Genomic DNA, 26,337 nt, shown 5'->3' on the forward strand with positions numbered 1-26,337 from the left:
GGGGTGGGGGGGATCCAGCTTAAAAGAAGGCAGTCCAGACATTCACTTGTGGTTAAGCAAGGACCTGTTAGATAAAGATTAATCCCTCAGATCCTGCAAATCACAGCAGAGCTGGAGGAGGAGGAACAGCTTGAAGGAGAGAGGAAGGGAACAGGGTGTTGAGCGGGAAAGATTTCTGCAGAGCCTGTGGTTGGGGCTCAGGTACTAACCTGGAAAGGTAATTCTGCAAAATTGTAACACACAGGCACCGTATCTGTAGGCAACTCCAACAAAGGGCACAATCTAGGAAATTGAATAGAGATTTGTCCCCTGTCTCTCAGCCTACTGACCCACTTTCCTTGGGCTACATCTCCCCAGATCCCTGCCCCTTACTGAGTCTTCCTGTTAGCCAAGAGGGAGAAAAGAGTAGGTTTGGGGATCACAACGGAGGTGGAGTAACAACACAGGCCTGTTTGACTTTTTTCCCCAGAAAATCCTTTCTGAGCCATCCCCCATTCCCACTGTGCAGGCACACATACACACCAATATCTCTCCTTCTGCTCCCTATCCAGGGCCTGAAATTCTAAGTTTAGCCATATATTTTGTTAAAACACGAAAACATCTGCAGCTTAAAAAAAAAAAAAAAAAAAGGTGTGTGTTATTTTGGAAGGAGAATCCTTTGCTACATTCTTAGTTGTTAAAGTTGTGGCACAAAGAATTTTCTCAGAGTATCCAGTCAGTTACTCGAGTGAGGCAAAGGATAAGTGAATTAAGTGGATAGTGACCACAAGTCCTGGGGTGTGAGATACTGCCCAGCTGGATTACCACAGAAAGAAGCAACAAACACACACTCAGATTGTCTACGATTTTGTCTAAGATTAGTCTTAATCAGTTGTCAGAAGTCCAATATGACCACTAATAATTGTGTTACATCCACTGTGGTTATAAAGAAATACAGTTCCATGATCATTGGCACTGTCTCCTCGGTCCTCTGAGGGTGAGTGGAAGCTGAGCTGCTGTGATTGAGCATCAAGCACCCTTGGGTCTGATGCCCAATTCTCCCACCTTCTGATACAGCTGCTTGCATTGGAGTTCTGCTCTCCATCTTAGCAGCTGTATGACTTCAGGCCAATTATCTGCCATCCCTGAGTCTCCCCAGCCTCATCTATAATCTGAGTACAGTCACATCAGACAACCCATGGAAAGCACTTAGCAGAGTGCCTGGTACATAGTGTATGTAGTACGTGCTCAATAAAAATGAGCTCTTTTTACTTTATTATTAATTGTGAGATTTTAGCCAAATGCTTTTCCTTCTTTTAACTTCAGGTTCCTTGTCTGTAAAATGGAGATAGTCATATCTACTTTCACAGGAGCATTGAGAGGTCTGAAAGAAGTATGTGTAAAGTGCCTAGCAGTGTGCCTGACAGAGCATGGAAGCATTCAACAAAAGGATGGTAGCTAAGCGGCTGAGGAAGATGAGGGTGATGAGGAAGAGGAGGATATTGATATTAGTGATGTTGGAGCCAAACCAGGAAATTCACAAGCATCAGCTCTACCCACCCATTTTCAGAAAAGGCAAACCTCCCCTGTAAGTACCCATTCACCCCCGCTATGCCTGGATGGAGATGCTGTCTGTCTTGCCAGATTGTTTCTCCTTTGCCAAATCAATTTTAAGCCCCAGTAACAAACATCAAGTCATCTAGTCTGAAACGACATACAATAGAACCCAAATTCAAGGACTCTCCCCATATTTAATTGTTGCCTCCTTTCGCCGTCTCTTCTAAGCTCTGATACGAGGTAGTGTCTTAGAGAATTGACTCATCTGCCTGTATTCATTCATTACAGCTGTTGCTAGGAAGTTATTATGTAAATGGCTCTGCTTCTCACTCTCCATTATGCTTTTTTCTTGTTATTGTGAGATGGAATTAAGTGCTCGCCCTGTACTGAGTTTTCATTAGACTCTTTCCATACTCTTCCCTATTTTTCTCTCCAGCTTTATCAGTCACTTTAGCAGCTAATCCTTTTATATTTTAAGGATTTTAAAGAAGATGTAAAAATTCCTGAGCATCTTGGGGGAGGGGCTGGATTTCAGAGTGGATTGAGCTCTCCCTCTTCATTGTGTCAATATTTAGTGCCTGGCTTTTTTAATTTTCAAAATTCAAATTAAAACATCATCATGCTCCTATAAGCTTCACTACCTCTAATAATCAAAGAACAAGTTTCAACTTGACACATGGATAAGGCAGCTCTGAACCTCATTCATTACCATCCCTTCCACTGGATTAGGTAATCAAGTTTAATAAAGATGAAAATCTTTCAAGATAAAAGGCAAAAATAAACACTCATACTAAAAGTTCTTAAAAATTAAGGAAAGACTACAAAATCCATTTGGGAAATGTAGGACTAGGTGGTTATTCTATTTTTTGCCATATTCCAAGAAAGATACTTGTTCCGTGTTCCAAAGTGCAGGCTCAATATAATTTTTACCCCCCAAAGGCATACCAAGCATGTATGAAGATTTCAAAAACAGCCCAGCAGGCTTTCCAACAGATGGAAAGTGAGGTTGCACATTTCATTTCGGTTACCTGCTTCTAAATCATTGATTTTTGTAGAAATGTCACACCGTGCTTGAAGAGAAGTCTCTCTTTCTCTATAAACATACAGCAAACTTCGCAGAAAATGCCAACACTTTTAGTTAAGAGAGAAAGCTTCAAAAAAGCCCATGAAATTCAACTCACTCTCCCATCTTATGCACACAATACCCAGTGACTTCAATTACATACCCCCTTTTATCCCCACATGTCGGGAGCAGTTTTAAGTCTAAAACAAGCAGTGAATTGGCCTTACCCTGCTGAAAATTTGTGGGAAGAACAGTGGGAATCAACTACTTACTCTTTAGTTTCAATACATTGAAGAAAAAGGGTCAGACTTATTGCTTGAGGTAATAAGGCCAAAGCTGTAAGAGGTAAAGAGACTCCAGGTTACACGTGTAGTTTTACTTTTCACAACATTTTAACCTTCAGGCCAAATCTTCAAAGACGAAAACCAGCACTCCCATGTTAAAACACATGTTCAAATTCAGTATCCCACCCAAACTATCTACATTTAACCTAATTCTCTGCTTTAAAAAAAGGGGCAAAAAGAAAGAGGAAGCTGAGAAGGAGAAAAATTGTCAGAGAAGAAGGATGGGCATAAGTCTAGATGTCCCCAACAGAAGTAAGGTCAAATCACAGAGAACACTGAGTTTCCAGAGGGGAAATTTAGGAAAAGCACAACAAGCAAATGACATAGGTGGGTCTCATTTAATTCCTGATTCAAATGAAAGAAAGAGAAAGAGAAAGAAAGAAGAAAGGAAAAAGAAAGATAGATGATAGATTCAGGGAAATCTACGTGTGGTATAGACTGGTCATTAGATGATACCAAGGAATAATGATTAATTTTGTTAGGTGTGCCCATGCATTGTGGAAACATGAGGAAATGGGCATATTTTTAAGGGATGCACACTCATATGGGTGAAATGAGATCTGCACACTCATACGAGTGAAATGAGATCTGGCTGGGATTTATGTTAAAACACTTAAGCAAAAATGAAAAGAGAGGAAGCAGGAGAGGGAAAATTTAGACAACTGAATCTGAGTAAAGGGTATATGAAGAGTCACTATTATTCTTCTCATTATTAATACATTTGCGTATGCTTGGAAATCTTTACAATGAATACTTCATGGAGTTCCTCGTACTCAAAAAAGGTTGAGAAACCCTAAACCAGGGGTACAAGAGTTTCTTGGGCGTTTATCTGGTGGAGGGTGAAAGAGACAGCTCCACTAACTGAGGTCTCAAGCATCAGGGTAAAGATGATCAATGGTCTTTGGTCAGGAAGATGACCCCTCTCAGGAAGCATGCTGATTGATTATGACTTCTCTCACCCTAAAGGCTGGATTCAATGTTTTTATTAACCTATCGTGACACATGTAGAGGGAAAAAAATGGAGGGAAGCCCATTAATTATGGCTAATTGTAACATGAAGCTCAATGCAGAGGTGAGTAAGGCGGGCCCTGAGGGTGGAGACAGATAGTATTTAATAGGTGCACTAAAATGATAGAGGTGCCATATTAGAAGGAAGAGTGGGATGCAGAGTGGTGCTGTCTACCTGAAGGATCAGGGAGGTTTCATAAAGTGACTTTTAAGGCAACTTTTCAGCACCTCCTTGTCGTCCCTGCTGCATTTGTTCACTATTGGTCACATAGGTTGGGAATCAACAAGTATGTATTGAATCTCATTGAACACTCTTGCCACCTCAAAGACTGTCAATGGCTCAACTTGATACAAAATGAAATCCTAGTCCTTCAGCCAATCATTCAGGACCCATCATGACAAGACCCTTCCTCCTCTGCAGCCTGTCCAGATTACCTCCTCCAAACCCATCCCAGTAAGCCCCATCTCTCCAGACCTCTGCCAGCCCTGACCACTCAACATGCCCAGCATGCACGTGTACCCAGACCAAAGGTAGGAGGAAAAGAGATGAATGTAGGTGCTTGAGGTGGGGGCAGGGAGGCATTGTCAGCAGCTGTAGGAGGACGGGAGAAAGATCAATGGCATCTGCTACTGACCCTGATCAATAAGTAGGAAAATCTGTCATTAGTTAAGAAAATTATTATTCATTATTGGCTCTTTGCACCCAAATAAAATCTTCCAGAATTGGTTTTGCACAGGTGCTGTTATCTGACTTGGAGAAGGGCTTTCCACAGCATCTCTTAACAAGGAGTTTCCAGTAATCACATGGAGAGTTTAGTTTATGTCCTTCAGGCCCCAGTATTGTCCAGGTTTGCATTCCTCCAGAGACAAATGTTACACAGGTTTGAGTACAAGTCTGTGCTTTGGGAGGAGAGCATGGACTTGTAGGTTGGGGGTGGAGGGTGGTACATGAGACAGGGAAGGTAAGAAGCCAGTGAGACTATGTTGTGAAACAAGATGCAACAGTGAGCCATTGGACATAATGCCACTGGGGAATTCAGAGACAGTCCATAGAGCCCACGCTGAGAGGGAAACCTCTAGCGGGAAGTAACCCAGATGCTTATTACCAGCTATAGTCAATCACTGGCTGAGAACCTAGAGGAAAGGAGTCACACCTGCCCTGCTTCCCATGCACAGCCTCGTAGCTCTGGTGTACAGTGAGTCATGGGTGTGGGAGATGGAAGCTGAACTACCATGCGTGCAAACTGTAAATGCTGTAAGCATTTGAACAGTTGTCTGTTGCACATGCCCACATTTAGACACACACCATATAGAAATCTGTGACGGCATGTTCATTAATCCTCCAAAGATGGAAAAAAATTACAATGGGTTACTCTTAGTATTTGATGAAGTTCATCTTTGCACATCATCTTTCTATAGCCAGAGTCAACAAACTAAAAACTACAAGCCAAAGCGGACCTGTCTCAGGAAATAAAGTTTTATTGGAATGTAGTCATGCACATTTGCTTACCACTGCTGCTTGTGTGCTATATTCTCAGAGTAGAGTGATTGCCACAGGAATCACGTGGCCTGCAAAGCCAAAAATATTTACATCTGACCCTTTATATGAAACACCTTGGTTTCCCTGGTAGCCTCTTTTTCTGAACCATCATGTAAGAAATCCAAAAACAATCTCTAACTTCCTCTGATTAGTCCTTCTACCCTTAAAGAAATGGCTTCCTAACTTGTGTGTCTGTTGTGCCATATCCATTCTTCAGATTGTCTCCTACTACACTGCACTATACATAGTCATCTATGTATCTAGCTCACCACCGCCGCAAGAACTGAGCTTTATTCACATTTAGATGCCTAATGTCTAGACATCCAACAAATGCATATTTAAATAAAATAAATTCAGTTGGGAGATTTGAGTTCCATGGTCATCAATCCAGCTCAGGTCGAGTTCCAGAAAATGTGGACCACTTGCTCAAGATCACATACATGGCCGGCATCAGACCCAGGTAGGTCCCCTTGTTCCTAGTCCAGGGTTGTCTGTTATTTAGGGAACCAATCAGGCCACATGACTGCCCTCAAAATGCATGTGCTATATTTAACATGTGGCATACTTGGAAGAAAAACTCAAGGTGATGATTTTAATCTATACGTTCTCTGATTGGCCTGGACTGCTCTACCTGGGGAGCCCCTTGTCTGTCTTTGCCTCACAGCAGCCATGGCCATGATCTATATCTTTGAAAACCCTCCTCTGTCTACTAACCATTATTCCCAAGATCAAACCTCAAAAGTCTCTCACAGGGTTCCAGTGACCCCGTTATCTTTCAAAACCACCTTAGGTGTCAGTAATAAATCTTTCACCTTCTCAAGAGGTAAATCAAAGCTTTGGACATACCTAGCAAAAAATGGCTTTTCATTATTTCTGCTGATTATAACAAGGGTTCAGATGGCACCTTTCAGAGCTGCTTGAAACAGTAAACAATAACACAACATCTTTACTGCCTGATAACGAGAAGCAACTTACCTTCATCAAAATAAATCTCAGCAGACTTCAACACCCTTGGAAAAAGCTAGAGAAAATAAAAAAGAAAAATGTTAGTGAAATGATATTTTATTTATAGCTTTTATTTATATTCTGCTTTATTTTTTTTTCCAATGGCATCTCATACCCTAACTACAAGCAAAAGCTGCATCCAAACAGTTAAGGAAATTTGTTACCTGTTTAGCAATTTTTTTAATGTAATTCAGAAAAAGTTAAGCCACGCTACAGACGAAAGCCTTTGCCACAAACTGTCTATCAGCCCTAGCCTGTCTGAGGCCCATTTAAAAACCAAATGAGGATTTTTTTTTTTTTAATATCCATGTCCAGATAAATTTAAGAGCTATTTTTCTCTCTTCAGGAAAGATAGAGCTTAATTTTTCAGGACTTCCAAAAATAGCTGCCTCAACCCTCTTCTTGTCAGAATCCTATCTCGAAATCCTACCTTTTTTTAAGGTGGCAACAAACTACGTCAAATCTACTCAAAGTAATGCTTTGCATTCGGAAGATATTTTAAAGACTCGTTTACACTTGTTTCATATCTTTAAAATAAGCCTGTGTGGTAGAACACAATGGGGAGGAAACAATAGGAAAAGTGATCCAGCTCAGTGACGGGGTGAGGAGACCAAGTCCATAAGGGGCAACATCGGTAATATCATCTTCACTATCCAAACAAGGATGACCCCTGAAAATGTGAAGGGACTCCCCAAATTCACAATGAGCACAGAGAGATGACTGAAGTGTAGTCCTTCTACCTTCCAGTATGAGGTCTTCCTCTGGCACGGGGCTGACATCTGTGTCCAACAGTGCTAACTTCTCTTAATTATAGTCTTTATGCATTTTGTAATTTTTAATTAAGATGAAAAAAGTGAGACTAGACTGTTAAACTAGTACATGTCAGGCAGCTTATGGTTATCACAAAAGCAACAAAATGACATGACTGACTGACATTTCTGTGGGAAGTCTTCTGTTTTGCTGCAGCTCCTCCACTCAGCCATCAGTCTCTTGTTCTGGACTTTCCAAGAGAGCAATCTGAACAGGACTGCATGAAGTCTGAGAGGTTAACATTATCAAGTTCAGACTCCTGCCCAATGTGATGGCTTAAATACCTTCCCCCACCCCTCACTGTGAACATTTGTAAATATTCGAGGACCCACCAGATTATTCAGATTAACCTGAAACAAAATGTTTACAGAAAAAATTATAATCTCAAAATGCACTTAAACTCATTCAGTCTAGAGCCACTCCATGAAAAATGGGTAAGCTAATACTTCAAGATACGTGTATGGAGAAATTTATCTGTCCTAGGAGAAAATTACAATATCCCCGGGGGAATTTTTCTCTCTATATAGATCTATCTTTGGAAAAAAAAAATTTATCTGTGGGATTGAAAACAAGAGAAGATATCCATGCATTAATAAGGAGAGGCAGAATCCACTGTTACTCACTTGGCTACAAATAGTAGCCCCTGAGAAAATGATCCATTCAAATAATAATCTCTTAAAATGATATTTGACTATTATATACCCAATGTGATTTGTGTTGAATTTAATTATCTAAATTTAAAATACAAGAGACATCTAAAGCCATTATTTCATTTGGAGTTGAATGAAGTAAGTCATTTGGAAGTACAGTTTAATTTTTTAAAGTCGTAGCATAACTAAAGGAGATTTCCTCTGTCTATTTCAACTCTGGAAACACACAAGAGCAGCCTGGGATGCTTAATTGTAAAGTGCTATATTATAAAAGGAAGCAAAATTAAGTAGTCAGATGTATTTGCTGCATTAAGGCAAAATGAAAACTACTATGATTAGAGCAGTTTGAGAAAAATGGATGTAAAATACTTTCTGTTTAAATTACAGCAACAGCTACAATTAAAAGAGCACTTTGCTACTTGCTGGATAGCAGGGAGACTGTTTTCTTAGCCTGTTTGGCATTTTGGTATTTTTTGGTTTTGTTTTTGTTTTCATGTAGCCCTGCTCCGGCCCATCTCTAGGCTTCCTGGATGGCTCTCCTGAGAAGCAGGGACCTCTGCAAAGCTCCTTGAAAAGGCCACAGGAAAGAAGAGGTTCAGGAAATCTAATCATGTCCAAAAAGGACCAGACACAGGAATGAGAGCATCGGTCAAATTCGGTTCACAGAGGGGTGGCCTCGGCTCTCTCTGCTATCAGTTGCAAAGAGCTCCGGTGGCCTCTTGAAGGTGGAAAAATGTTAACAGGCAGACACTGAGAAAATATGCAGATACCTTTTTTTTTTTTAAATTCTTATTAGCTTTAACTTTTTTAAGATTTTATTTATTTATTTGACAGAGAGAGACAGTGAGAGAGGGTACACAAGCAGGAGGAGTGGGAGAAGGAGAAGCAGGCTTCCCAATGAACAGGCAGCCTGATGAGGGGGCTTGATCCCAGGACCCTGGGATCATGACCTGAGCCAAAGGCAGATGCTTAATGACTGAGCCATCCAGGCGCCCCTCTTATTAGTTATAAAAAATAAAGACAGTACTTTTTTTGGTTTTTTTGCAACATATCAATATAAGTCAATCAAGACTGAACTATGGAGACCCAAACCCAAATCCATTCTGCATCCCATTAAGAGTGGGTCGTGTTCTCACAGAATTTTCTATGAATTTTCATACATGCAAGAGGAGATCACAGCAGGCATGTTCTTCTACATGGCATCTACCCTCATGCTCTTTTCCTTACCCTTTTGCTGACGGAGAGCCTCAGCCACACACACACTTTTAGTCTCTAGAAATTCTGAGGAAGGTTGTAAGCTGTGAGCAAATATATGAGTAGAAATAATGAGCCTAGCATTTTCTCTGGGCCAGAAATCAACCTTATCTGCATTCTTGTGCAACCTTACCTTCATCACACTCTGTAGGGCCCAGCAGTAGATAGAAAAGTCGGGAGGGGTTTTTACTTGGTGCTATAGGTAGTTCTCTACAGTGTTTTCCAAGTTTTTCTGATAATACAGATTACCCAAGCAATTATTTAAAACACAGAAAATTGGGGTCTCTCTCCTGAAGAGGTTGACTTTTTTACATCATGAATGGGGCTATTTGATCCATGTTTTTGCCAAGAGCCTCAATTATTTCCTATAATTGGGTGGTTTGGTAAATTGTGTTCTGCACAATTGGGAAGAATCAGGATTCACCTAATCCTGAAGAAAAGAAGAAAGGGGTATGGACAGAAGTAACTTGCAAGAGAAGAAACACGTCAGAAAGCAATAAACAAGTGCTAGGAAATATCCTGCCTCACTCTTCATTTCTGTGTAGACCAGGGGATGAGGGGCAAACATCACTCCACTTTTTTTGGATTTCTTGTGAGTCCCCTGTTTGTCATTTCATATTATACCTCGCTCTTTCCCTGTAGTTACTAACACAACAGCTTTTATATACTCAAATCTGAGCCGTCTGAATAATTAGGAGAAGCAGATAATGTATCCTCTTTTATTGGAGGGCCCAAAATGAAGAGATCACCTGGGTTCTGAGGTCAGCAGAGAGAGAGAGAGAGAGAGAGAGAGAGAGGAAATGTAGGTAAGGGGCCCAAAGGTAATTCTAAGAATACATGCTCTGACAGAAATTCTGGAAAGTTGTGGTGACTGGGATGCAGGGAGAGGAAAATCGTGAAGGAACCTGTTCTCATTGCTGTTGACTTTGATATAAAATGAAGTGAAGCCCCAGGAATCCCCCAGCCAATCTCCCTGTCTTGGGGACTCTCCTGGGGCAAGCTGAGAGCACACTTCTGACCACAGCTTGTGAGCTGACTGTGGCAACACAGTGTTTCTGAAGAACTTGACCATCTCTATCCTGCAAGACCAAGCATCTTTGTTTCCGACAACCTAAATACCTCCAACTTGCTGGATGTTTCAGGTAAACTTATAAATGAAGATCTCTTTTCCCTTTGTTATTTATGTAGGCGACTTCACACACCCCCTTTCAAGCCCGGGGGTCTAAGATATAACTCATTTTATGATAAAAAGAAATATCTGTCCATTTTAGCAGTTGTTGCTGCAAAGATATACTTCAAACACATTTGTAGTGAATAATCACACTATATGGCACAGTCAAATTGATATGTGAAGTTCCCAGAATAGTGAACAATTAATAGGAAATGTACTACAAATCACTGGGGCTCAGGCTGAAGAGGGAGCGCTGCTTCCATACACTGAGAAATGAATTTGTATGCCAGATGCGTAAGAGAAACGCACTAATGGTCCTGGGCTGTGGCTGTATGACTTAGCCACGTAGAACTGAATGCATTAATACTGCTGTCCAGAACCCAACATTCATGCACTGAGAGGCAGACAAAACCCACAATATAATCCCCTTTTACTCCATGAAGCGTGGTGTTGGAGGAACATGAACTGGCCAAGGCATCCCACAGGCTGCCCGAGAGCCCAAACTGCAATCAGCCTTAACTTCAGAGAAGAGACTTTGGGCTTTTATTAAAATCCCATTGGATCGTTCATTTACCATTCACCTGTTCCGTGTTTTTAAATTTGTAAATAGGTCACCTTTTAAATAGAGGTCATTGCTTATCTAGAAACTCTCTTCCTTCAGCATCTCTTCTGTCTACACCGCTTCCCAACACTAGCAGGATTACACACACAGCTAAAGGAAAATGGTACTATTTTATATTAAATAATGATTGCTTAAAATGATTATTCGGAAGTTAATCAGGACTGGCTTATGACCTCAGTTCACATAAGAGTGATTTAATAAATGTCCTGAAGGAAAAAATACTCACTTCTCAAGGGCTTAACCTACTCCCATGACATAACTCATACCTTTAAATAATCTGGTTAGATACTTGTGGTTAACTGTAATGAATAATCAAATAACTATCTCCTCTCAATGACAAGACATAATTATTGTGAATTCCAACACTAAAAAATGAATGTAATAGGTTAATAATGCACATATATCACAAAGTATTTATAATTATACTATTCATATAAACTTTCATTTTTAAAAAGTAATGGTTTTTCTTTTTTTTTTTTAAGATTTTATTTATTTATTTGACAGACAGAGATCACAAGTAGGCGGAGAGGCAGGCAGAGAGAGAGGAAGGGAAGCAGGCTCCCCGCCGAGTAGAGAGCCCCATGCGGGGCTCAATCCCAGGACCCTGGGATCATGACCTGAGCCGAAGGCAGAGGCTTTAACCCACTGAGCCACCCAGGCGCCCCCAAAAGTAATGGTTTTTCTATATATGGAATACATTTATAATAGAATATGTAATATGTTAAAATGGAGAAAACAGTTACAATAGATATTGATATGATATCTAATCATATTTTTTTGTTTTTCATCTGAAGAAAAATTACCATTTTAATATAACTGTTTAATCATTTTACCTTAATAGAATATAATAATGAATTCATTATACAGTATATCTTTAATTCACATAATATTATTGAAAAGAATATTACATTGTATTTACATGCCACTTGTGTTAATATTTTTAGACTACATTTAGTCTTCTCTTCTCTCTGCCCCTCCTCCCTGTTCATGTGCATGCACCATCTCTCAAATAAATAAATAAATAAATAAAATCTTTTAAAAAATGAAAACAGAAAGTGGAAAAAAAATGACTGAAATTTCTAAAATTGAAAAATACAATAGCTGAAATGAAAAATGCACTGGACAGCCTTAACAGCAAATTGGACACTGGAGAAGAAAAGACAAATGAGGGGCACCTGGGTAGCTCAGTTAACTAAGCATCTGCCTTTGGCTCAAGTCATGATCCCAGGGTCCTGGGATCAAGCCCCACACCAGGCTCTCTGCTCAGCAGAGAGCCTGCTTCTCCCTCTTCTTCTGCCTGCTGCTCTGCCTACTTGTGATCCCTCTCTCTCTGTATCAAATAAATAAATAAATAAATAAAATCTTCAAAAAAAAAAAAGATCAATGAACTTGAAACAAGGTCAAATAGGAATTATAAATCAAGTAATATTAGCAATGTCTGTGACCTTAACATCAATAAGAACCACATTATAGTTATTACAGATGTCTAAATTTTATGCTCACCCATACTTTGAAATTATATAATTAGACCAATCACTAGTATCTAGTACTAGTATCAAAAAGTACTAGATACATGAAAAAGCAAGAAAATGTGATTCATAATCCTTGGCAGGAAAACAAAAACAAAAACAAAAAACACTATAAACAGTCCCAGAGATGATATAGCTATTAGAATTATCAGACAAAAATTTTAAAACAAATTTATAAATATGTTCAGATATTTAAAAGAAAATGTGAATAAAGAACTCCCCAAATAAGGAATCTACAAAATGGAAAATTTTGAAACAACCGAATGAAATTTCTAGAGTTTAAAAACAAAATACATGCAGTAAAATATTCATTGCATGGATTTAAAATCAGATTTGACACTGCAGAATATATTGATGAACCTGAACAAATAGGAACTAAAAAAACTGAAGCACAGAAGCTTTCATTAGCCTATGAAGCACACAGACTAAATACAAATGAACAGATCCTTAAAATATGTGGAATAATATCAAATAGTTAAACTTATATGTAAATGGAACTTAAGAAAGCAATGAAGGAAAAACTGTGTTAGAAAAAAAATTAAGAAAAACAACAAATTTTTCCAAATTATAAATGCACAGAACAAAAAAAATTCAATGAAACCCAATAACACACATAGATGCATAATATTCAAATTGCTGAAAACCAAAAATAAGAGAAAATGCCAAATGAAAAGGAAAAAAGACAACTAATAAACAAAAGAACATCAAAAGTAATGAACAGTCTCCTCATCAGAAATGCAAGCAAGAAGACAATATAATGGTATCTTTAAAGTGGTAAAGGGAAAAAAATTCTTAAACTGGAATTCAACATTCAGCATAAATATTCTTCAAAGATGAAAATGAAATAAAGACATTTTCAGATAAACAAAACCTGAAAGAATTACCTAATGGGAGACCTTCATAACAGGATTAGAGGAATTTATTCAGACTACAGGAAAAATATGTAAAACACAAACTCAGATTTACCTGATGGAATGATGAATGCCAGAAATTATAAATAAAAGGTCAAATATAAAAGACTCTTCTTCTTCTTAATTTCTTTAAATGAAAATTGACTGTTTAAAGAAAAAATAACAATGTACCTGCGATGCACAGCATACATAAAAGTACAATGTATGACAACAGTATCACAAAGGATTGGAGGGTATAAAAGAGCTATGCGTTGTTACATTCTTACATACACATAATTACACATAAAGTGACTAAATATTAATCTAAACTAGACTATGATGAAGTAAAGATGCTATTGTAATCCCTTCAGCAAATACAAAGAGAAAAAACAAAGTGATGGTGATAAAACAACTTCCTAAAATATGTCCAGATTCTAATCCCCAGAACTCGTGGATATGTTCTCTCTTATTTAAAAGGGGACTTTGCAGATAGTACTAAAGATATTGAGATCAAGAAATTATCATGTTTTATCTAGGTGAACCCAATATAATTACAAAGGTTCTTACAAGTGAGAGGGTAAAAAAAAATGAGATGTGACAATGGAAGCAGAAGTTAGAGTGACATAATAGCTGGTTTTGAAGAGAGAAGGGGGCAATGATCCCAGAATATGGGCAGACTCAGAGAGCTAGAAAATGCAATAAAGTGGATTCTCCTCTCGAGCCTATAAAAGAACTGTAGCCATCCTGCTGACATCTTGATTTTAACCCTGTGAGACTCATTTTAGACTTTTGCCTTCTAGAACCATAAAATAATAAACTTACATTATTTTAAGCCACTACATTTATGGTAATTTCTTATATCAGTGATAGGAAACTTAATACAATAATTACATTCAAATACTAATAGAAGAGATAAATGGGATATGAAAAATATTAACTTTCAAAGATCAAGAAAGAGAAAATGGAACAAAGAATAGATGGGGAAAACAAATATCAATGACTTGCAAAGGATTTAAATCATACAAAGTATGTTCTCTAACCACAAAACAATTAATTTTAAATCCAAATTTTTAAAATCTAGAAATGCCCCAAATGTTTGAAAATTGTTCATTCTACTTCTAATTACCGATGAGCCAAAGAAGAAATCACAAGGGAATTAGAAAATATTTCAAACTGAATAATAATATAAATCTAAAATACCATGTTAAATTATATGAGGTGTATGAGATTCAGCTAAAGCAGTGCTTAGAGGAAAAACTATAGCTTTAAATGCTTCTATGATAAAACAAGAAATGTTTGAAATTAGTAATTTAGATTTTAAGAATCTAAAAAGCAATAAGAATCCAGAAATTAAGAAATTAAGAATCTAGAAAGCAATAAGAAATTTAAACCCAAGGTAAGCAGAAGGAAAAAATCATAAAGACCAAACCAAAAATAAATAAAATAAAGCAGTAGAAAAAAATTAACAAAGCAAAAGCTTTTTTTCTTTAAAAATATTACTAAAATCTATTTGTCTCTAGCATGACTAAACAGTAGACAGGAAAAAAACACAAACTGCCAAATTGACAATTTCTTTTAGCTAAACATAAACTTACCCTGTAACCTAGAAATTCTACTCCTAGATATTTGCCCAAGTAAAATTAAAATATATTTCCACAAAAAAAACTTATACAAGAATGATAATAGCAGTGTTATTCATAATAGCCAAGATCTGGAAAAGACCCCAAATGTCCATTAACAGGAGAATGGATTGACAATATATGTAAAAAGAAATATTACGTGGTAATAAATAAGCATGAATAACTATACACAAAATAGCATAGACAGAGACACCTGGGTGGCTCAGTCAGTTAGTTGTCCAACTCTTGGTTTCAGCTCAGGTCATGATCTCATGGGTAATGAGACTGAGCCCTGCATCAGGCTCAGTGCTCAGTGGGGAGTCTGCTGGAAGATTCTCTCCTTCTGCTCCTCTCCCACTCCCACTCACTCTCTTTCAAATAAATAAATAAATCCTTTAGAAAAAACAACATAGAGCTCAAAAACAATAAGCAAAGCAAAATAAACCAGATACAAAACAGTATATACTACCTGACTTTATTTGTAGAAAGTACAAAAATAGGCAAAAAATAAGCTATGTGCAAATCATACATTCAATAAGGGGTTAATATCCAAAGTATATAAGAAACTCTTGCAACTCAAAAGATAGATATAGATATAGGTATAGATATAGAAATCAAAAGATAAATATATGTATTTTATATATTATAAATATTATATAAAAATATTAAAAATGGACCAAGGGCCTGAATAGACATTCTTTCCAAACAAGACATATAAATGGCCAATAGGTACATGAAAAGATGCTCAACATCACTAATCAACAGGGAAATGCAAATCAAAACTACAGTGAGATATCACCTCATAGCTATTAGAATGACTATTAACAACAACAACAAAAAAGCTAACAAGTATTGTCAAGGAAGCAGAGAAAAGCTAGCCCATTTACATTGTTGGTAGGAAGGTAAATCAGTATAGCTATTATAGAAAATAGTATGGAGGTTCCTCAAAAAATTAAAAATAGAACAATACCACTTCTAGGTATATATCCAAAGGAAATGAAATCATTACCTCAAAGAGATATCTGAATCCCCATGTTCATTGCACCATTGTTCAAAATCACCAAGATATGCAAACAACCTGTCTATCCACAGATGAATAGGTAAAGAAAATGTGATATTTACATTTGTGATACACACACACACACACACACACACACACACATACACGGAATATTATTTAGCCTTAAAGAGAAGGAAATCCTGCCCTTTGGAAAAACATGGGCGAAACTGGAGGGAATTATGCTAAGTGAAATAAGCTAGTCAGAGAAAAATAAATACTGAATCATATCATTTACATGTAGAATCTAAAAAAAAAAAAGTTAAGTTAAACTCATGGAAGCAGAGTAGAAAGGTAGTTGTCCGGGGCTGGGAAAGTAGTGGAGTCAGGGAGGGGAGATGATGGTCAAAGGGCATAAACTTTCAGTTTAAGATGAATAAGTTCTTAGCATCTAATGTACAGCATGGTAACTATAGTTAATAATAATTTATTGAATACTTGATACTTGCTAAGAGACTAGATCTTAAAAGTTCTCACACACAAAAAAACTGAAAAAAGTATGTGAGGTGATAAATTAATTGACTTGATTCTTGTGGTCATTTCACTATATATATATATATATATATATATATATATATATTTCAAATCATCAATCGTACCTTTAAATCTGTTACAATTTTATCAATTATACATCAGTGAAGTATGGGGGAGGGGAATGCTATGGCACTATTCCAGTTTGCTAACATCTGCTTCTTCTCTAGATTGTAAACTTTGAGAAGACAAGAGTCCTGTTTATCTCATCTTCATATCCTTCAGTGGATATGAATCAAAATGAGTTGACTCTTCTGGAAGGATCTAGAGGCATCTATCGTTAGAGGTAGGCATGATCCTATAATGCAATGGAAAAAAATATACACTTTGAGATAAGACAGACCCTGGGTCAAAGCTGCACTGCTTTTTACCAAGTTGCTTACCCTTTCTGAAATTCAGTTGCCTCATTTGCGAAATGGGTGATGCACCTTATTCATAGAGCTTTGCTGGATTAATGAAACAGTGTCAGCGCGGTGCTTGTAATAGGACCCAGCCCATGAGAATGTCTAGTAAACCACTACAGATACTGGTTTCCTCATGTTTTGAGTAAGATGGTTTCTGATGTCCCCCTCAGAGTCCTTGAATCTATGGGCATTCAGTTAGGCAAATAAAGATATTCATTTCTGTGCAGAAGCCTGAAGATACAAAAGAAGTAAAACATATTTTCTGACTCTCAAGGAAATTATGGTCCAATGGAAAGGGCAAAATAGTAAATGCTGGCATAGAGGTGGGGAAAAGGTGGCAATGAGAGACTACAAAGTCAATGAGAAGTATGGTATTCCACACTTGTGTCAACAGACTCGTTTTACAGGTTAACCAGAATGAGCCTATGACACAGCTAGTGGAGGGACAAGACTGGATCCAGTCCTAACTAACTTCTGGCTCTAATATGTCCTGAGATCCAACCCACTCAATGGCTCAGGCATCCACTTGACATTTGCTTCAACATACCACCCTTGGTTGCATTTGCAAAGGTAACCCAAGCTTGTAGAAGCCAATTATTGGCCAAAAGGACCTGCACAGTTTCATATGGATGGATGTACTGCAAACAGCACTGTCTGTCAAAACACATTTACACACAAAAAGTAGAGGAAAGGTCACTATGGGAAAAATTAATGTTGATTTTCCTGGTTTTCCTTGGGTTTAAAAGCAGAAGCTTAACTCTTCATTAACACAGGTGATTAAGCTGATTACACCATTATAACCAGTAATCGGTCAGATGTCTTGATTAGACTAATTTATTGTCATTATTCTGACACGCATTTCTTACACACAGCACCTAAAAGAGGAGAGTTTGTGTTAAGGCCATAATTCCTCATCAGAAATTCTCAGTGTCAGATGGTTTTGAGAGTCAGAAATTTTTGGCCTTCAGAAAGATAATTTGGTACATATAACCTTTCAGTGGGTAACACTCCTAGCAGGGTCTGGCCAGGCACTCTACAGTCAAATAGCAAAACACATGAATTGTCACATTAAGCAGGATAAATAAAGATGATGAAGAGCCTTATGTCCACTCAGGCCAGGTTTTGCAGCCAAATGAGTTCAGGTCAGCTCAGATTTTGCCATCTGAAACAAAACACTTTGGATTCTCAGAGCTTTTAGGGTTTTAGAATTATGAATGAGGAATTATGGACTGTATTAAATTTTGTAGAGAGCAACTGGCTAATTCTTACCTAAAACCTCCATTGATATATCTAGGTTATGCACATGATCAATAGCCAGAATTAGGATCAGAACTCTTTTTTGCTGAACACTGTGGGCACTAGCAGAGAAGGAAAGAAGGACATCTGTACCACTGCTTGCTCTTCTGCCCATAGCACACAAAGCTAATTAGCCACTGCCTTTTCTGAGTCAGGAGAAGGGGGTTTGACAAATTATGGCCAGTGGGCCAAATTCAGCTACTACTCATTTTTGTAAATAAAGTTTTATTGGAACATAGCCCTTTGGTTTACCTATTACTTTTATGCTACAACAACAAATTTTAGTAGGGCAACAGAGACTACATGGCTTTAAAAGTCTAAAATATTTACCATACAGTCATTTAAAATTTTTTTTGCTGGCTCCTGGTCTTGAGGTAATCTCACGATCCTCACCCGAGTGCTTTACTTAACCAGTAGATTACAGGGGACACTTGAGATGAAACCTATTTCCATCCCTAGCATAGTGGGTCAAAATTATTCACAGCAGCCTCCATTAGTATATTATGTGCAATTTCCCTGTTTAAAGGGGTGAAATGGGGCGCCTGGCTGGCTCCATAGGTTAAGCATCTGACTTCAATGATCGCAGGGTCCCGGGATTGAGACCCACGTCAGGCTTTGTGCTCAATAGAGAGTCAGCTTCTCCCTCCCCCTCGCTCCTCCCCCTACTCATGCACTCACACACTCTCTCTCTCTCTCTTTCTCTCAAATAAATAAAACCTTTTAAAAAATAAATAAAAATAAAGAGATGCAATGACTTCAACTATTTTAAGATGCATTAATACTAATCATTATACTGTATCATTCTGTGGCATAATATATATAAATCTCAAGTCCCCATAGCCATATTTAGAGTTATTTCCATTTTAAACAAGAAGAGAAATATAGGACAAGAAAGGGTTAGTTTTTATCAGAAAAGACTAGCACAAGATCTGTTTCAACTGAGTATTTAAAAATTAGAAAAATGATGACTCTGATTTTTCTCCCACAGCTTATCTTAGTATGGTACCCTATTACTCCAAGGGGGGTGTACTAGCTAAGCAATAGAGGAAATAGTCCTAGTTTTAGACTCACCTCAAAGTGAGGCATGAATTATCTTGACAAAATATAGCTCAACATCAGTGGTTAATAGATGGCCTCTTCAAGTTTATGTCAACATGAAAGAGCTTTTTATTTTCTCTCTTTTTTTATTCAGTGTAACACCACAGTGGGAACCTGTAGGGTTAATTACAACCTAATGAATGAATGGGTGTTCTTCACATAACCTGGAGCTATTTCTACACATAATTCACTCTCCAAGGCCACTCTGCTGACTGGTCATCCACTAACCAACACAAATGCCAATCCTTGGAGAAATATGATGTCTTCACTGAATGACTATGTACCTACCCTTCCCACTCACCGTGTGCAGAGTTCTGTGCTTAGGCACTGTGGAGAATTTCTGGAAGTATAGCCCTTTCCTCTTGCCCCCAATGTCTTACAACTTAATTGAGAAAGCAAAGCACACATTCATAAAAACTAAACAATCACAAAGAGATAATTTGTGGTAATAAGAGGTAATTTGTGGTCATTTGCCAAACTTCAGGCCAACTTTTCAAACACATCAGCATAAATCACACTGTAGCAAGAGTTCAAAACTGTCTGGAAAATCCTTCTCATCTAATATCATTAAAGCATGTTTCAAACAGTGAGATTTCTATTTATTTTGACAACTATTCCCAGTGTCAGGATGTAGCAAGCAAGTATGAAAAGATGAGTAGACAGGAACTTGACAACCTAATTTTATAATATGAATTTTGAAAATGTTTATGTGAGAATTTTCCATCCTATTTACTATACATTCTCACAGATAATCTTGAAGCCTTCAAATATTATAGTTTGAGGCAGTTTAAATGTAGGAAATACCACACCTTCACTTTTAAATGTGGCAACGAAGAACTAGAGATTTCAGGTGGCTTCCTCATCATCAGTGGCAATCTAGCCTGGATTGCTGGTCTTCTAACTCCAAACTGGGTAGGGGGTGACAGGAAGTGTTTGCTACAACAGCCTGGATCATGTAATATTACAATAATCTTCCTGGTAGGGAAAGGCCCTGGGTAGGTCCAGGAAGTCTGTAGAAAAATTCAAGGTAAGAGCTAAGGACTAGCTGGGGCTCTCAGGTCATTGGGCAACTAACACTACTTTGTTTTGGGGGGTTTTTTTGTTTTGTTTTAGTTTTTTTTATTAACATATAATGTATTATTTGTTTCTGGGGTACAGGTCTGTGATTCATCAGTCTTACACAATTCTTACACAATTCACAAAGCAATCCCCATAGCACATACCCTCCCCAATGTCCATCAACCTCCCACCCCTCTCCCCTCCAGCAACCTGCAGTTTGTCTCCTGAGATTAGGAGTCACTTATGGTTTCTCTCCTTCTCTTGTTTCATTTTCATTTTCCCTCCCTTCCCCTATGATCCTCTGTCTTGTTTCTCAAATTCCTCATATCAATGAGATCATATGATAATTGTCTTTCTCTGATTGACTTATTTCACTTAACATAGTACTCTCTCATTCTAGCCATGTTGTTGCAAATGGGAAGATTTCATTTTTGTTGGCTGCATAATATTCCATGATATAGATAGATAGATAGATATAGATAGAGATATAGATATATAAAGCTTTATCCATTCATATCATATATATATAAAAACTTTATCCATTCATTATATATATATATATATATATATATATATATATATCTGTTGATGGACATCTAGGCTGTTTCCATAGTTTGGCTATTGTGGACATTGCTGCTATAAACATTCAGGTGCATGTATCCCTTCGGATCATTATATTTTTATCTTTAGGGCAAATACCCATTAGAGCAATTGCTGGGTCATAGGGTCAACTAACACTATTTTGAAGGCAAAACTTCTGCAACCAATTCCAACTTCCAAAGGCAGATAGAATAATAGTGAACATGCTAGAAAACAGAGTCTGGGGTAATGGCTCTCTTTTCTATGGACAAAACTTTTAAAAACAATCAAAAGATTTTCTTACCATGGAGAGAAGAATCATTCCCCAACAAGTACAAGTATGTCAGCTTTCCCAAAACTCTCCCAATATGGCACTGAAAGTCCTGTTCCCTGAGAAACCCAACAGTCCCAGACAAACCAGGATGGTTGCCCATCCTAGAAGGGGAGCATGGTGCCCACACAATGAAGACACTTGTTCAGTTTGGACCTGGGCAGACTACTACTCCCTAACAGTCCTCTCTGATGTTGAGTGCATAGAGAAAAGTGCCCTACTCTACATACTCTAAAACTGATTACTCCTCCATTAAGGTGTTTGAATTTCTAACAAAAAAACTATCACTAAATAACCAGGCCACATCTAGGTAGAGTAGACAAGTTGGCCGAATCACACAAAAGAGCACTCTCTTTTAGAATAATCTTTTCACGACTTGACCTGAGATTTATTTCTTTAAACCAATTTAACATGGAAGATGAAGATATCTCTGTTTCTCTACAATGTCTTGCTTAAATGGTACCTTTGTCAAAATGTGTGTGATTACAGAGTGACAAACACAATGTAAGTCCTTAGAGGTACTTTTTCCTTAAAGTTACTCAACATCTCAAATAAAAACTTTATTTTTACCAAAGTGCTTTTAAGAAGAGGATTTTGAGGCAAAAATATCAAATGTACAGGTGAAAACAATTCAGTTCTGTGCTCTGAAATCTGGCCTCTTTCCATAGCAACTCCTTCCTGGGGCCATCCCATCTCTATCAATCTGTGCTGAGGAAGAAAACCAATTTGGATACTGGCTTAAACCCAATATCACCACAGAGGAAACTCTTCTGCTCTAAAAAAAACAAAAACAAAAATAAAAACAAACAAACAAACAAAAAACCCTGAATGTCAAGCCAAATGTAAATGGCAAATGGCATTTGGCTCATACACTCATTGTGCCTGACAATACAAGTTGGTCTAGATAAGAATTCTGGTCCCACCTCTGCAACAATCGGTGTGATCAGGAGAAAATCATTTGACCTGCTTCAGTTTGGGCCTTTATGAAGCAACATCACTCAACTAGAACAATCTCTGACTTCTCTTTAGCCACAAAAACCATTGAAAGTATTTCTATATCTTTGCTTTAACTCATATGATCAAGATTTGTCTTACTTATTCATGCAGACAATATTAGAGTGTTCCTCCTTCTAAGTGGTAACGAGGCCCTGTGCTGGGTCATATACATTGGTAAATAAGCAACAAGACCCCTTCTCTGAGAGTTCACAGTCTGTAGGAAAAACACAATAAACAAGAACACAAACAAGGAAAGAGTATGAATTAAAGTGGCTATTAGCCAGCACATGAAAGAGGAATAAAAAGGAGTTCAAGGAGTGCCCCATCTGATAATTTCCATTTTTCCAGTGAGGTGTGAGGTAAAGTCACCAAGTATGCACCAGAGAGAGGTAGGAGAGAAGATGTGAGAGAGAAAAAGCATAAAATAGTCATCTTAAAGGGGGAGAAGGAACTTGCAAAGAAGTGTGGCCAGATGGCCAGGCAGTATTAGGAACCTTCCAGAGGTTTGAGATCAAAAATTTAGAAGGAACCCAGTCTACTCAGTTGTGGCTTCCTCTGACTAGGCTCCACAGCTCAGATGTAAGCAGAATCAAGCAGAGAGCTAGGTTCATCAGGGCAGTGGTTCTCAGCTCTGCATAGGTATTAGACCTACTTAGGAGCTTATAAAAAGAAAAATACTGAGACCCAGCCTCCTCCTGCAGAGACTGATCCAGTTGCTCTGCAGAGGGGCTCAGGCATGGGTAATTTTGAAGGCTCTCTGGTATGGTTAAAAGGTTTTGGTTATGGGCTTTGAAAAGCCATCAGGATAGCCAGAAGAAGCACATGTCTACAAGACAGTCATACTGATTAAGTAAGGCTACGCTAGACAAAAAAAGAAGGGAAGCCAAGAGGGAGTTAATCAAATTAAGGGGCTCAGTAGACCACAAGTAGGTTAAGGAATGATTATACCTGGGGTTCCTTAAACAATTAACTAGGAGGATAAAAGCCTTTAGTAGGAGTATGGTGTTACCATTTCATATATTTAAGGGATTTTTTTTTAAGTTGTTGTGTGAAGGAATCTATGATGTGGCCACAGGAGTGGGTGGATAGCCAATATAGAAAAAAGCAAAATATTGCAGATGAGAAGGTCAAGGAATTGAGAGGCTAGGATGTGGAATAGACCATCTACCTGCAAGCTGAAATTGTCGAGAATCATCACAAGAGCTGAGGTATAGTAGAGAACTCTGAACCAGGAATAGGTTCACAAAAATGATCATGGCCAGAGAGCTGGGGGATCCTAGAAAATCAGACTGGGACAGAGGGTGTCCAGTAGGCCAGAAGGCCTAAACCAGGCAGTTAACAGGCCTCAGATAAAAGGGTTGAGCTCAGGGTCTAGTCTGAGGAAGAAAGTAGGATTTATATGTCCAGTCCCAGCATCCGCCCCCCCGCCACAACTCCAGACTCGCTGAGCCAGAGCACACTCAACATCCACACTGATCTCTAGCAGCCATCTCAGCTGAACATGTCCAGAACTGAGCTCCAGATAACCCCCTCCTTACCTGTTCCTACAAAGCATTCCCAGCTCAGTTAGAGGCACTTTTATCCTTCCCATCACTCAGGCTAACCTTGACTGTTCTCTTTCTCTTACTTCCCACCTCTGCTTTTGCCACCCTGCTACCAGCCAGCATTGTTGCTTTCTTAGACACAGCAACAGACTCCAAATTACTCTCCTCACTTTTGCTCTTAGCCCCCACCATCTGTTCTAAACCCAGCAGCCAGAGTGATGCTTTTAAAATAAAGCCTCAAAGCCATGGACATTTACAACCTCAGCTGCTCAGGATCCCCACCAACAACCCAGCAAATGGAGCTGCCCAGAGTCCCTGCTGATACATTTGTTGCCATGGCTGGTGCTGTTGTTATGGTGAGACCTGCTCTCAGTCACTGCTCTGTCCCACTCTCTGGTATTGGGATACCACAGCTCCTCACTATCTATGGGACTGGAGCTGCCATTGCTCTGTGCACTGCCCCATGAGTTCTGACATACGGCTTTAAAGGGCCATCACCAGGCCATGTTGTTGATGCTTTGTGACTGTCCCCTGCAATGAGTCAGGACTTTAACCTACATCCCAAGGTACACTAATACTGCACCTTGCTTCCTGAGCCCAAACCACTAGTGTACTCTGTTATCCCAAGCCCATACTACTAATGCACCCCCCTCCTGTAGAGTCTCAATCACTGCAGTGAGTCCCAGAGAACCAGACCCCAGTTCCATGAAAGATCTGCACATACCCATTTCTCAGACACCAGTGACAGCAAGGGCAAACACTGTGTTAGTTCTGAGTGCATCCGACTCCAGTACCCTGGCTCTGCTGCCACTTTGAGTGCAAACACATAAAACCTGGAGCTAAGAGGGATCCCTCTGCTAGAACTTCCTCCCACAGTCAAAGAAGGAGAAAGGAGGATCCCAGAAACCTTGCCCTTTGAGGACTCTGATAACTTCACTAACTTTGCCCTTCTGGGATCTCTGCAATCTTGGCCACAGAGGAACCCAACAGTCCTCATTGACACTGACCTCTCTCTGTCAAATAAATAAATAAATAAATAAATAAATAGAAATGTGCTATAGATATACAATGGAATACTATTCAGCCATTAAAAAGAATGAAATCTTGCCATGTGTAACAACATGGATGGACCTAGAGTATAATGCTAAGTAAAATAAGCCAGTCACAGAAAGAAAAAATACCACATGATTTCACTCATATGTAGAATTTAAGAAACAAAACAAATGAGCAAAGGAAAAAGAGAGAGAGAGTGAGAGAGACAAACTAAGAAACAGACTCTTAATGTAGAGAATAAACTGATGGTTATAAGAAGAGAAGCAGTTTGGAGGTTGGGTGAAATAGGTGAAGGGGATTAAAAAGGACACTTAGCATTATGAGCACTGGATAATGTATAGAATTGTTGAATCACTATATTGAACATCTGAAACTAATATAACACTGTATGTTAACTATATTAGAATTAAAACTAAAACTTATTAAAAAATAAATTATTTAATTTTTTTTTAAAACTACCAATAGAAACCTTTCAGGATAAGACAGAATGGGACAACAGCTTCAAAGGGCTCAAAGGAAAAAAAAACCTGCAAAGCAAAAATATGCTACCCAGCAAAGTTATATTTCAGAAATAAAAGAGAAAGATTTTCCCAGACAAATAAATGTTGAGAGAATTCATCAAAAAACCTACTTTATAAGAAATGCCAAGAGAAGTTTTTCATGCAATATAAAAACATATGAAAGAATAAAAATCACTGGTAAAGGTAAATATACAGTCAAATCCAAAATACCCTAATACTGCAATGGTGGTATGTAAATCTATTTGAACTCCAGCATATAAATTAAAAGGCAAAGTGTTCAAAATAACTATAGTTACAATATTTTGTTACTGGATACAGAGAAGTAAACTGTGACATCAGCAACATCAAACAGGGGAGACAAGTAAATGTGTAGAACTTCTTTGTACAATTGAAGCTAAGTTATTATCAGTTTAATTAAGATATTATTATGAAAGCATCATGGTAATCACAGAGTAAAAGCTTATAATAGATAGACAAATGATAAAAAGAAAATAATCAAAGCATACCACTACAAAAAAATATCAATTCACAAAGAAAATAGCAAACAAGAAAGAAAGGACTCAAAAGTTAATCAGAAAGTAATTAACAAAATGGTGTTAGCAGGTCTTTACCTATCAATAATTACTCTAAATGTAAATGGTTTAAATTCTCTAATTAAAAGAAGTAGAGTGTCTGGGACGCCTGAGTGGCTCAGTCAGTTAAGCAGCTGCCTTTGGCTCAAGTCATGACCCCAGGGTCCTGGGACCAAGTCCCATAACAGGTTCCTTGCCGAAGGAGCCTGCTTCTCTCTGCCTGCCACTCTCCATGCTTATTCTCACTCTCATTCT

This window comes from Lontra canadensis, unplaced genomic scaffold, assembly GCF_010015895.1.
Source record: "Lontra canadensis isolate GAN:19392208 unplaced genomic scaffold, GSC_riverotter_1.0 scaffold92, whole genome shotgun sequence".
Lineage (NCBI taxonomy): Eukaryota > Metazoa > Chordata > Mammalia > Carnivora > Mustelidae > Lontra > Lontra canadensis.